The sequence below is a fragment of the Rousettus aegyptiacus genome, unplaced genomic scaffold, assembly GCF_014176215.1.
Source record: "Rousettus aegyptiacus isolate mRouAeg1 unplaced genomic scaffold, mRouAeg1.p scaffold_m13_p_3, whole genome shotgun sequence".
Classification (NCBI taxonomy): domain Eukaryota; kingdom Metazoa; phylum Chordata; class Mammalia; order Chiroptera; family Pteropodidae; genus Rousettus; species Rousettus aegyptiacus.
The window spans coordinates 7,426,144-7,439,875 of NW_023416306.1; positions in this window are offsets into that span (position 1 = coordinate 7,426,144).

The following is a 13,732-nucleotide window of genomic DNA, read 5'->3' on the forward strand; positions in this document are numbered from 1 at the left end:
GGGGTTCCCAGTGGAGGCAAACTTCAAACGGCTCCTCAGGTACAACTAGGGCCTGTGGGACCTCCAGAGTCACCGAACCCTGCTTACTGTGGGTCCATGGACCATTACGAAGTATACAAGAAAACAAGCCACCGAGAGAAAAACCCATGGGTATATCCAAGGGGGCCATTCGTACCCCCAGACCTGGAGATAAAAGAACAACCCGAAAGAGCATGGAAGTCTGTTCAATGAAAAGGTAAAGCAAAAACGGAAGAATAAGGAATGTGGACGGGTAAGTGCAGGGTGGAGCTAACACTCAAACCCGGGTCCACGGCCGAGCCAGACCGATGCTGTGTGTCGGGGGGAAAGGGGGGACAAAAGGAACTCTGTTCTGACCACCCCTATTTTATTTGTTTCCCAAGAAAATGTCTGCTCCCTCGGTTAGAAGCCACCCGTGTCCACCGCCTCTCGACTGCCACTGATTCTCCATAAAGAATAGAGCCAGGTGGTCGGCCCCATGTATCACAGGACCGATGGGGATAACGTCGGGGTTAGCGACTGCCCTTCGGGGCGTTAACTAGGACTTGAATGTAGATTCTACCTCAAAGTACATTCTTTCATTCATGCATTCATTCGTTCGTTCATTCAGTTGTTTTTATCCAAACTCATTCATTCATTCATTTATTTTTAACCAAACACCATCCCAAGAATCCTGAGAGCAATCAGACACACCTCAGTTCAAACCCCAGATGCCGTAGCCTTGACCAAGGCCCTTTCTCTCTCTGGGTCTCATTTTCCTCAACTCTTAGCTGGGGCTAATTACCTTCTTGCAGGCTTGCAGGGAGGAACAGAGAAAAAGCACTGAGCCAGGCCTGAGAGGGGCTCTGCGTGTGAGGGGCTCTGCCTGTGAGGGTCACGCCTGCCCTACTGCTCCAGGGCTCACGGTGCAGATTTGTTTCAGCCGGAGAGAAGTGGATGGAGAGCGAGAAAAAGACAAGGCGTCCTTCATGATGTCCCCGCCTCCCAGACCCTGCTGCTGCCTCCGCTCCCTGCCCCTGCTGCAGATTCCGCGCAGTCCCATTGTTTTGCTTCTGTATCAGGTTTGGTGACAGTTTTAAAGACATCAACACGCCACAGCATTCACACCTGGAGCCGGCCCAGCCTCAGCTGCTCACCGTCGGCGCCGACATATGTTTAATCCGCTGTTCTTTCGTTTTCGTAAACATACTGTCTTCTTTCAGATCTCAAATTAACATGATCCTTCACCTCTCCTTTCAAATGCTGCCTTCCAGCCACATGGCTGGTCAGATTTCAGATTTTACAGACACACACACAGGTTCGCACACAATAGGAACCACGTGCATAGAGACCCAGAGGTGAGCAGATCCCGTTCCTGCAGGCCCCCCGCATCCTGGATCAAACACCAGTTTAGACACACTCACGTCACAGGTAGGTTGATGCAGAATGCTATCGAGGCCTCATGAACGTAGGCACCCGGAGACCCAGGAGCCCCAGCATCGTGGACTCGCTCACAAGGACAAAGTCCCCAAAGGTCAGACACTCGGAATGACAGATACGCAAACACTGACTCAGAAACACAGGTGTGCAAATATGCGGTCACAGAGACCCGCAGAACAGCCATGTGCCCACAGATGTTGTTAGGGGCAGAACTGTGTCTCCCAAGAGTCGCACGTTGAGGTCCTAACCCCCAGTGTCTCAGGATGCAACCATATTTGGAGACCAAGAGACGTCTCCCCTCCTCAAAGTCCCCCCAAAACAACCCCGGACCCACTGCCTCCTTCGTAGCCTCGCGCGGTGTCCCAGAGTCGGCACAGACCCAAAGCCCGGGGCCTGGTGACGAGCCTCATTCCCCACAGCCCCTTCCTCAGCACAGGGACTGAGTTGGGGCCAGTCCTCCAGTGTCACCAAGATACAAGAGGAGAGGGCACCCAGGGATTTCTTCGACTGAACAGTGAAACTGTGTTAAGTGCTATAATTACAGTAGCTCACACATATCGGGTCCCAGTTGTAGGTTACCAGGGCTTGTCCCAGGCACTTTGCAGGCATTTATTGATCTAACTTTCTCAACAACGCTTTGAGGTAGGCACTGTTATCAAAATCCTCATTGGAGAGATGGTAAAACTGGGGCAGAGAGAGGTCAAGTGACCCGTCTGAGACCACAGAGCCAGCAAAAGCAGAGCTGATACTTGAATCAAGACAGCCTGGCTTATGCCTAGCTCTGAACTGTGGAGTAATCGGCCACCCGGATTGGACACAGAAGAGGTCAAACACCTGGGCAAGAAAAAAGCGAGCCAGAATGCTTTCCCAAGGGCACAGATTCTCTTGGGTCTTAAGTCCTAGGCGAAACCCTGAACTCAGGGCTGGCAACATAAATTTGTAGGGCCCAGTGCATTCGAAAAGTAAGGGAGAAGCGCAATGAAAAATATTAAAATACAAAATTTCTTCCTTTCTTCAGTGGTCTTCCTCCTGACTTACCATAATATTTTTTATGTGCTACTTAATGCCACTCGAAGAAATAATACAATTTAAAATTATTAGCATGAATTTTACTTTATATTTTCCAATGCCACTTTTAAATGCAAATAGAAGATCATTTAACTCGTATGCAGAATCACCAAAATTACACACGTATTTGGCAGCTCATAGACATGTATTTATTCTTATCAGAACAGCAAGAACGCTGTACGAAACTAACTCACCTGTTGTTTTTTTCACTTGATATGTGCACGTTCTCCTTCCACTGTCTACCTGGAGCTTACTAATGAGTAAGGAAGGACTGAGAGGAAAGGGGACTATGGTCGCTCTGTTTTCCTTTCCTCCCGGGTCATGGTTTTCAACTTGAGTGGCTAATACAGAGAAGTAACACGAGTCAGAAAGGATATGACAGAGTTGACCGTAGCTCATGTTTCTTCGAGCACCACACCGTCCACGTTCCGAGCAAATTCTTATTTGAAGGGAACGTGCAGCCTCGTGGGCGGCGGGCAGCCCGCTTAGCCACAGAAATCACACGCTTAGCTTCTGATTGCTTTGCGTCTCACTGGGCTCCCATGCGCTGTGGGTTCCCTGGAATTCTGTGCTCGGGGGACATCACCAAAGCAACACGCCGACAGGGGCGCGAGGAACAGCGGACTGGCGGGTCGTTACGAATTTCACAGTGACAACAGCTCAGCGCTGAACTAGGCTCAGGGCTCTCCTGAGTGTGAGTGTGACTGCGGGGTCGCCTGCCTGTGACTCCAGCCCTGCTCGTCTTGAGCCCGTTCCTGCCCTCACCACAGCCCTAGCTCACGGCTTCTCCACCCTTGGACCCAGCTGCTCCCGCTCAGATAGACTACGGCCCAGCTGGGTGCTACCCCCCCTGCCAGGTGCTTCCCGGACCGGGCCCAGCTCTGTGCCCTGTGTCAGAGATCACTCAGTGTCGACACGTCCACCCTTTCAGCTGACCCAAATCTTACGATGCTGGAATTACGAAAACGTATTTTTTTGCCTGTTTTGAGGAGAGCTGAGTGTTTCTTGGTCTTTTTATGACACAGACTTCCCTGTGACCCAATCACTTCAAATACCACGTGTAATCCCCGCATTGTTACCTGTAGCCCAGACCTCGCGCCTGAGCTCCGGATGTGTTCACCCAGATGTCTGCAGGATACGCCCATCTAAACGACCAGACATCTCAGGCCCAGCTACCCGCCTCCTGCCTCAAACGCCCGCTTATCTGCCACCTTCCCGCCACCACGCAAGGTCCTTTCGGCAATCCCAGAGGCTGCCGCTCTTACTGAATCCTCTGAACCGTCCTTTCAAATATTTTTATACATTTATATCAATAATTTTTTTAAATGATTGTCCCTGCTTCTGTCTCTACATTAAAACCGTCCTCCTGCCTTAAGTATGTTTTGCCACTTTATTCACCCAACACTATTTCTTCATGGCATGTCACAGACTTACCTCATTCTTTTAAACAGTTGTGTAGTACTACATAATATGGCCATGCTATGGTTTACGGAGCGAATCCTCTGTTGATGGACATTCAGGTTTTCACCACTTTTTTACTCTTTTGAACAACACTACGGTAAACATCCTCATGCATGTCTCCTTGTGCACACGGGAAAACATTTTCTCTTGGGGAGAAACGAGCAAGTGGATTTGCTGTCCCTTCGAAGTGGTTGTGCCAATTTACATCATCCCGAGCAGAATTCAAGAGTCCCTATTTCCACGCACCCCCACCAACATTTAACGTCAAATTTTAATTTTTCGTGTGTGCCAATCTGATGAGTGAAACATAGTTCGTGGTAGTTTAATGTTTTATTTCCTTAATTACTAGTGAAATTGAACATTCTTCACGTTTATTGGCCATTTGAATTTCCTTTTCCATAAATCGACTGATTTTATTATTTGCTGAGTGTTCTACTGGGCTATTTGTCTTTTTCTTATTGATTTGTTAGAATTCTTTATATATTCTGGATGCTAATCCTTTATCTGTTAAATAAATTGCAAATACTTCCTCCCAGGCTATCGCTTGTTTTCAGCTTGTTTATGGTGTCTGTTGTCATCTAGAAGTTTTACGTTTTCATACGGTGAGATCTATCAACTGCTTCTCCTTTGCTGCTTGCTCTCAGCCAGTGTGTTTGCAGCTGGGACACTGCGAGGCAGGAAACCGGCGGCGAGGAACGCAGGCCCTCCCTCTTGTGGACAGATGAGACTTCCTGATCCTCTCTCTAAGGCAGTACCTTCAACAGACTCCTGGTAAGGAACCTCAGACTTAACTTGGGGTGATGGGGGAAGACTCAGGGATCAGGTGCCGTGAAAAGGGAAGACAGACGCTCTTTCTTCTGCGGGGGTATGCAGTGTGAGAGTCACTGGATGCTAAAAGGTGATTTGATTTTACACTCTCTGTGCTGGTTAAGCTAGACATATGGCTTCTGGTTCAAGTTCTTTATGATCTGGCCCCCCTTTTTCATTTTTATTGTCAACTCCTCCCCTTCATGTGAAGTTCATTTCGTGTGAACTTCACTTCAGTTACACTGAATTCGTTACCAAACCAAAATCATTCTTCTGCCTCCAGGCCTTTGAATGTGGCTCTTCGGCTTTCGAGAAACAAACAGGAAAAAAAAAAAAAAGATGGCACTTATTCTGAGCCAGGCTCTGTGCTAAGCTATTTGCATAGCATCTTATCAGTAAAGATAAGCCGGGCTATGCTGCAGTAACAAACAACTCCAAACTTCCAGGGTCTTCCAACTGCCAGAGTCTATTTCTCACTCACACTACCTGCCCAGGGCATGATGGCGATGGCTTGGCAACATTTCTTCTTCCTCGCAGGACTCAGGCTTCTGGAACATCTTCTGTCTGGAACATTGCTGGCTGCTGGTCATCTTCTCAGCAGGAAGGAGGTGGCGAAGCACAGATTAGCTCTTAAGAGTTTCCGCCTGGAACGACACGTCATTTGCACTCACGTTTCATTGGCCAAAGTAAGTTGCGTGGCCAAGACTGACCTCAAAGGGCTGGGGCATCAGTGACCAATAAAACAATCTACCTCGGTCCGGCCTTCTGGTCACCACACGCTCGATTCCCTCTATCACCCACATGAAGAACCCATTCACCTCGAGGTAAGCAGTCCAAAGTCCCATCCAGTCACCGTTCAAGCTCAGGGTCCAAGATTGCTGTGTGACACAGAGATTTCTCTTCTCAGAAAGAAGAGAGAACTGGAGCATTATAATTCAGAGATCTATGAACCAATAAGATGAGCCCCCTTCCACCCAGAGGCCCAACATACTATGGTGAAGCGGGTCGAGGCGATCACAGTTAGACACTTCTATTCTGAAGGGACAAGACTAGGGGACACCTGTCAATCACAGCTCTGTAGATTCCGATGTCATTCTGGGCACACGCTTTGAGGGATCTATCCCCTGGTCATGGGGCATGCTCTTTGATTAGGCCCTGATTCCATCTCCTGGGAGGAATGCCCCAGCGTTCTCTGTGGCTTGCGGCTCTTGGGGTATCCTTCCTTTTCTAGGGTTGAACCATCTGGAAATCCACTTTTATGGGCCAAAATGGCCATAAAACATCGAATTGAATATTGACAACTTCATAAGGCCCAAACCATTCTCTTCCACATCTGAGAACATTGGAAAATATGGTCAGTTAAGGGTTGAACAGATTTCTTAGCCTTTTTTCTTTTCACAAAAGTTTGGAGGCCCGAGGGTGGGGTTGAGGCTTAAACAGTCACAACCTCTTTTAGATCAGGGTGGTCCTTCTTAAGGAGGAGGAGATTGGTGAACGGTAATACAATCTGCTACCACCTCATTGAATCCATACAACTTTCTAAGATAAATGCTTTAATGATCTCTATTTTATAGCAAGTAAATTGAAGCTCAGAGAGGTTAAGTATTTTGTTCGAGGTCATACAGCTAATATGTCTCGGAATGAGAAGTCACATTTAATTGCACTGCTATACAGGTTCCATCCCAGATGATAGTAATAAAGTAAATACCGCAATAAAGTGAGTCATGAATTTTTTGGACCCAGTGCATATAAAAGTTATATTTACACTCTAGTGTAAATACAACTAGTCTATTAAATGTGCGATAGCAAAATCTGAAAATGTAGATACTTCAATTAAAAAAATACTGTATTGCTAAAGAAAATGCTATCATCTGAGCCTATTGGAAAAACAGCGCCAACAGACTGGCTTGAGGCAGGCTGGGCACAAACCTTCAATCTGCAAAAAACGCAGTATCTGCAAAGTGCAATAAAGCCAACACAACAAAGCGGTGTGTACCCGCTCTCCTCTTTGCAACAAGAAAAAAGAATTAAAACCTTCTATCATGAGGCTACAGATGGGGCTGGGAGCTGAGGCATCTGAGGCATCTCTGATTCCTCGTGCTTCGCTGTAATTTCTACTCTGTTGTGCAATGATATTTCCAGCTTTAGCTTCAACTCTCCTGCCAGTTCTTCCCATGTCTCTTCAATCAAACACCCGAGAGGAAATCTGATTGGCCCAGCCATAAGTCATGGGTCACTGGCCAGCCTGTGATTGGCTCTTACTGGGTCAGTCACCCTCCCCTGATAGACTAGCTCAGGCTAAGGTTATGAGATACGAAACACACTTGTGAGGCAACAGGGCATCAAGGGGAATGATTTTGGTGCCTCGTAAATACCTGCACACATGCTGCTCCCTTCGCCTGGAATTACCAAGTTTTGGCTACAGTAGTAATGCAGCTTAAGAAACTCTCATTATATGCACAATGCTAAATACGTTTAACCTTCACAACAGCCCCATGATGTAGGCACCATCGTTTTCCTCATTTGACAGATAGGGAGGCTGAGGCTCAATGAGAATAAGGGAGTAGCCAGCCCTCTGACTCACATCTTAAGCTCCGTGGCTGGCACTTCTGAATGAAAGCACTTTTCTACATCAGAGGGTCTGAGGGTGCCTCTTCCTAGAAGCCTTTCCTGATTCCACCTTGTCAGAGTGGCTTCTCTTTATCAAGCACCCACAAACCTTGCTCCTGCCCTTAGAGATGAGCACATTTTGCCTCGTGCTATGTCTGAGGGTTGTGTGGGATTCATCCGTGCATCTTCATTCATTCATTCATTCATTCACTCATTCATCGAATATTTATTGAGTGCCAGGCCCTGTGCAAGGCACTAGGGATGTATTCAAATAGAGTCTCTGCTTTCACAGAGTTTATTGTCCGGTGGGGAAGATAGACATTAAACAGATAATGACACCGATAATTATTTAATTACAATTGTTATAAATGTTATGAAGAAGTCCGAGGGGATACGAGCATTTATAACAGGGGACCTGGCTCTAGAGAATGGGGATGACGTCTCTGAGAAAGCAATATTTCAGCTGAGTTCTGGAAGGGTGGGTAGGAACTGGCCGAGGGCAAGAAACGGTGTGTGTGGAAGAGCCCTCCAGGCAAGGAAAACAGCTGGAACCAGGCCCTGGGGCTAAAAGAGAGTGGTAAGCCGAGGCGGGCACGGCGGGCCAGGAGGGCAGGGGCGGAGACCAGCACATGCCTGGCACTGCCGTTCGATGACTCTCCCTGCTGCATCCGCTCGGCCAGCCCGGCCAGAGGCTGCTGGCCTTGGCCGCAGGGGCTGGAGCAAGGGGTTGCAGGCATTTCGTCTCTGGCAAGCCAGCGACTGGAAGTGGCTGCTACTCTCTGGCCATACCCCGTGCTCCTGGGCCAGGAGGCGGGAGGGAGAAGAGGACATGCACAGCACAATTTTTATATATGTGGGGCCATAATATTTAAGTGTCTTGGCTGTAAGCCTGCGTCTAGGTCCCCCGACAGCCAAGCCTTGCTCTGCACGCTCTAACAGCTGTCTGTAAAACCCGTTTATGGAGCCTCCATAAATTTCCCAGCTGCCGCAAACATAGGGCTGGGGACAAAGAGTCGCGGGGAGGGAGGCGCAGGAGAGCTGCAGCTTCAGCGTCTCTGCTGGCTCGTCCTCTGGGCCCCGGCGTGCCCCCTGCCCACCCGGGGCTGTCTTACCCTAAATTCTTTTATTGAAGCTGATCTTAACATCGACCCCGTGGGGCCTGGCTGGGCAATCCAGCTCGGCACAGACGCAGGCACTTTCAAGATTGCAGCAAAAGGTACAGTAAATCAGAATTAAGTGTCATGATAGTGATTTGAACTGACACTGTTTTCACCTTGTCCATTTACTGGGAAATATATAACAGGAATAGATTGAGCCTGTCATATTGTACCTAAAAAATACAGCTGTTAGGGTAGGAAAGGCAGTGGCACTGAGGCAGTCTCAGTGGACAATGGGGCACATGGGGGGTTGGCCTTGTTGTCGGCATCCCACTGGGAAAAGGCTTGTCCGGGGAACACTGCGAATCAGACATAGGGACCCTGCAGCCAGCTCCATTTCCCTGAGGGCCTGGAGTGGCCAGACCACAGGGCATTTTTTAAAAACTTTCTATAAAATATACAGATACAGAAAAGTACACAAATCATAAGTATATCACTTGATTTATCGTCACCAACTGAATATACTTGTGTACCCAACACCCGGATCAAGAGACAGAACAGAAGCCCCCAGATGGCCTCCTGTGCCCCCCCCCCTTTTCTCCCCACAAGGGGCACCACTATTCCGATGTCTCAGGCTGTGGACTGATTTTGTACGTGGCGTTTTAACGAAGGCATTTAAAAATTCCCGCCTGTTTTAGGGGCTTATACGGAATATGAGCAACAGAGACCTTCATCTGTCTTCCTGGAACACCCCATGGGATCTTGGCCCCGATTCACAGGCAGGGTTGGGGGAAGGAGGGAAAAAGATCCGGGATGGGTGTGAGATGGCGTGGGTGGGGCAGGAGTCAAAGATGGGGTAACCAAAAGGGGGAGGGGTGAGGTTCAGGCCTGGGGTGGGATGAGGTCGGTGTGCAGGGTCAGGGAAGAAATTTCAGGATTGGGCCAAGGCACAGAGTAAGGGTCAAGGTTGAATTGAGGGTGCAGGTTCAGGGCACATTCAGAAACCGGTTGGAACCATGTGGGAGAGGCTCAGGGAAAGAGGGGGTGAGAGGGTCTGAGGGACCCAAACTTTACATGCAAGAAGGTTAAGTCCTGGGGCCAAACCACTAGCAAAATGCAGAGGGTGAGCTCTCTGCAGCCAGGACAGGCCGCTTCACTCACCATCTTCCAGGCCCCTGGCTCTGCCTCCCTGCCCCTTGCAGCTGGAGCCCCCTTTCCACCAGTCCTACCTGGGTGGAGGGCAGCTTGCTGGCGGCAGCGCCACCCTCAGGTGGCCTTTGGTATTACTAGCTGCCTCCAGCTAGGGCTCTGGATCTGTACAGATTTGGCCACTACCCTCCACTTCCTCTTTCTTGCTGGACCTTGAACTCTGCCCTGAGCCTGCCCTTGGTGGCTGGGGTTTGAAGCACCTGCACAACCCAACCTCCCATCCCCCAAAGTCACAACCACTCCCTGAACTTCTGGCTGCTGTCTGGGGACCTTGCGTGAATCTGCCATTCTGGTGCTGCTGTGACCTGACTCTGAAGTGTCTCCTGTTGCGGAAGGACACTCTCAGGAGGAGATATCCCTCTCTCAGGTGTGGATCGCTGTCCTTACCAACCTCCGCCTTTAAGCCAGTCCAACCCGCCACCCAGCCGGATACTGCACAGCGCAGATCGCGAGGGCCACCTCCCTCACCCAGGAGACCCCCTGTTTCCTTCTGGTCACTTTCCACCCACATCCACATCCTGACCCCGTCTTCTGCTAATGCCACATGGAAGGCCACTCTCTTTGCTCTGGCTTTGACCTTTAATGCTTTGACTTTCAGTCCTGGATTCTCTCCATCTTTGGTCACCTCAAGAAAGACTTGCCCTAAAGACCCAGTCCACTCGGGAGGGGGCTGGTGTCTCCTCGCGTAAGGGTGAGGCGAGATCCCCCGCCTCCTCGGGGCAAGGCCTTCCTGGAGCACCCTGTCTTCTCTCATTCTCACTAGGGCATCACGGCCACCATGTTTGATGCCACAAGACCACAAGCTTCATGAGGGCAGGAACGGTGTCTGTCTTACGTATTCCCAGAATTCCCAATGCCTGTCACAAAGACGCCGTTTTACACATATCAGCGAAATGGCTGGATGACGGATGGCTAAAAGCGCAGGTCTGACGGCAGAGAAACCCGGAGCTGAACCCCGACCCCTCCTCTGGGAGTATCATTTAACTGCTGCAGGCCTCGCTCTTCTCTGTACAATGGGGCGATGCCACCTTACTCCATGGGGCTCTGGGCGGACTGAACGCGGTAATGCGTATCCACGTCTGGTGTCACGCCTGGCACGCGGTAAGCTAACGAATGGCACCGGCGATTATTTACGTGGTTCTCTCACTACAGCAAACGCCACTCACATTCCTAGTCCTAGAACCGCTTGGTCCCAGCCTCCTCCACACACACAGCCTTTGACGTCCTATGTCGCCTTAAGAAGGCACTTGCTTACAGCCTTGAGGTGCATGCTGACACCCTCCTTGGGCTCCCTGGAGCTTCAAAGTCAAGGCAAAACCTTAGCAGACCCTGCCCCTTCCCTCTGATCCCCAAGGGCCCTGACTTCCGTGGCAGAGCTGGAGAAGGCCTGTCCCTTCCTTCATGGGACCCTCCCACCCCATCTGCTGGGCACGGACCTTGTCTCCCCATCTCCTATGGGCATTCCAGGGCCAGCCCCGGGGGGCGGTGTGGCGAGGGCAACCAGGGCCTGCTGGCCTGCTGAGCGAGGCCGCAGTTCTGCTGATGAAGGGCCTTTATCGACCTCCCTCCGCAGACACGAGCCGCATCACTCACGGGCGCGGGACGGGAGCCCATACATCTGGGGCCCGGAATGCACGGGGGCTGGGATTTCTCATTCTGGGCCGACACGGAGTTCACATCAGGAAATATTAGTCTGATGAGTTCCCTGCGAGGGGAAGGACCAGCAGGCATTAATCACAGGCGGAGGGGGAGGCAGCGCTGGGCCCTTGGTCCAACTCCCCAGGGGCTCATCCTTTCTGGAACTTCAGAGCCTTGCTGGGCTTGAAGACAAGGATAGAAATTACCCTTGAAGTACCTCGGGCTGCTCTCCATCACTCTGTGAAGCCTTGCTGCCTGGGCCTAGCGCCTTTTGTGAGGACTTGGGCAGGTGGCTTCACTCCCCGAGTCTCAGTTTTATTGTCTGTAAAATGGGAGGGGAAGCCCCTCGCTCACTGGGTGAGGACAAGAGGCCAGGTATGTCGGCCACCCCACTGGCGTCCTGCACACGATAGTCCTCTCCCGCCTTGGCCCTTATTCACAGCTAAGTCGCAGAGTCCCTACACAAACTGTGGCCTCTCCAGCTTCTAGGCTTGGGGATGTATCACCAGGACCCTTTGGGGACCTGTCCCTCTGCTTCCCGAGGCTGGCAGAGGGTGTCTCCCAAAGGCCCCATGTAAAGAGGAGGCTGCCGAGAGGCTGGCCACAGAGGCTGTTTCCTCAGGGTCTTGCACCTGGATGTCCGGGGGAACAATGACGTCCAGCCCCCTGAAGTATTCATGAGCTAAACTGGAGTTCTCTGCAGGCTGGACAGGAGGCCATGGGCGGCCCCAGCTCACTAGCTACTGGGCTCTGGGGCTGGTCTGCTCCCCAGTGTCTGGCACTGAGTGTGCCTTGGGAGTTCTAGGCAGTAGCTGAACCCACCTGGGGACCAGGTGCCCTCCCAGCCTCTCCCTCAGTAGCCAGAGCTCTCTCCACCCCAGCCCCTGCTCGCTCTAGCTGTATAAGGCAGAGAGCATATCCGTTCGCCTCAAACTGCTGAGGACCACTAACCTGTGACCCTCACCCCACAGCGTCACCACTGTCCCAGCTGGGTTGCTAGGTACCTCAGGAACCCTGAGGGCTTTCCCCACTACCCTTGTCTCTTTAGTGTGTGGCTACAGAAGGCCACTGCTTATGGTATTGAGACGCTGCTCTGGGAGGCAGGGTGACCGCAGAGGAGAGTGTGGCCGGAGCAAAGGGTGCCAAGCCAGGCATGTTTTACAGCTCTGCCCAAATAGCTAATGGCCTCTGTGACATTACTGCTCCAAACAGTGGCCTTGGAGCAATCATGTCGGGAGCCACCTGCCCAGCAGTCACCACCCCCTCCCAGAACATCTGTCCCAGGAGGGGAGCATTGCCAGGTCTGGGGCTCTCCTGGCCGAGGGCTGCAGGGTGGCCCAGCCACGCCAACCCAAGCCGGGCTCGGCAAGGATGTGAAAGCCTGGGTCCGGCAAAGGCGGTTTGTGCACCGACACTCAAGTGCAAGTGTGCGGTAGGTGTTCATTTATGTCCGTACACCTGCATGTCTGTGTGTGTGACCATGTGAGCATGTTTGTGCCACTGTACGTCAATATGTCAGTGTCTGAAACTATACGCATTAATGGACATGTGTCTAAAGATAAGCATGTGTTATTGCGTGAGTGTATCTGCTTTTGCACGTCCCATGTGAGTGTGTGTGTGTCAGTAGGAACTACAATTGTATGCCTGTTCATGGCTGTTTCTACATGACTCTACTTCTCTACATGTTCCTCACAGCATATGTGTGTGTCCTCTGCGTGAGCGTGCGTTCATATGTGCAAGCATATCTATGTATATGTGTTTGTATCGGTGAACGTCCACATTGTTTCATTCAATGAGTATTTATTGTGCCTCTACTATGGGTTAGGCTTCATTCTCAGTGCTAAGGATACAGTGTTAACTAGACAAAGTCTCTGCTTGGAGCATGTCACATTCCAGCAGGCAGACACACACAGCAAACTAGCACCAAGAAGAAAATTAAATTGGGTCAGGGAAAGAATGACTGGGTGGGACTGGGGAAACAATTTAAGTAAGGGGAGGCAGGGAGGACTTCTCAAAGTGTGAATGACAAGAAAAAGGAATCCATGTGAAAATCCGGGGTGAGCGTTCAGAGGTCAGGAACAGTCCGTGCAAAGGCCCTGAGGCTGGAGGAGAGCGAGTGGGCCAGAGGCAAGAGGTGAGGATGGAAGGCTGGGAGGGCCAGACCTTGGAAAGATCAAACTTAGCATCGCAGATGGTGAAATATGGGACACATTTTGAACATAGACCTTCCAGGAATTGCCCTTGGATTGAATGGGATTGAAGAAAGCAAGAAGAATCAGGACAAACTTCCAGACCGGCGGCTTGATCACATGGTTAAGCGGTGGTACCACTTACTAAGATGGGGAAGACTGAAGCAAGAGCCCATTGAAGAGGAGAGAATCAAGCCATCCATGCGGGCTCTGTCC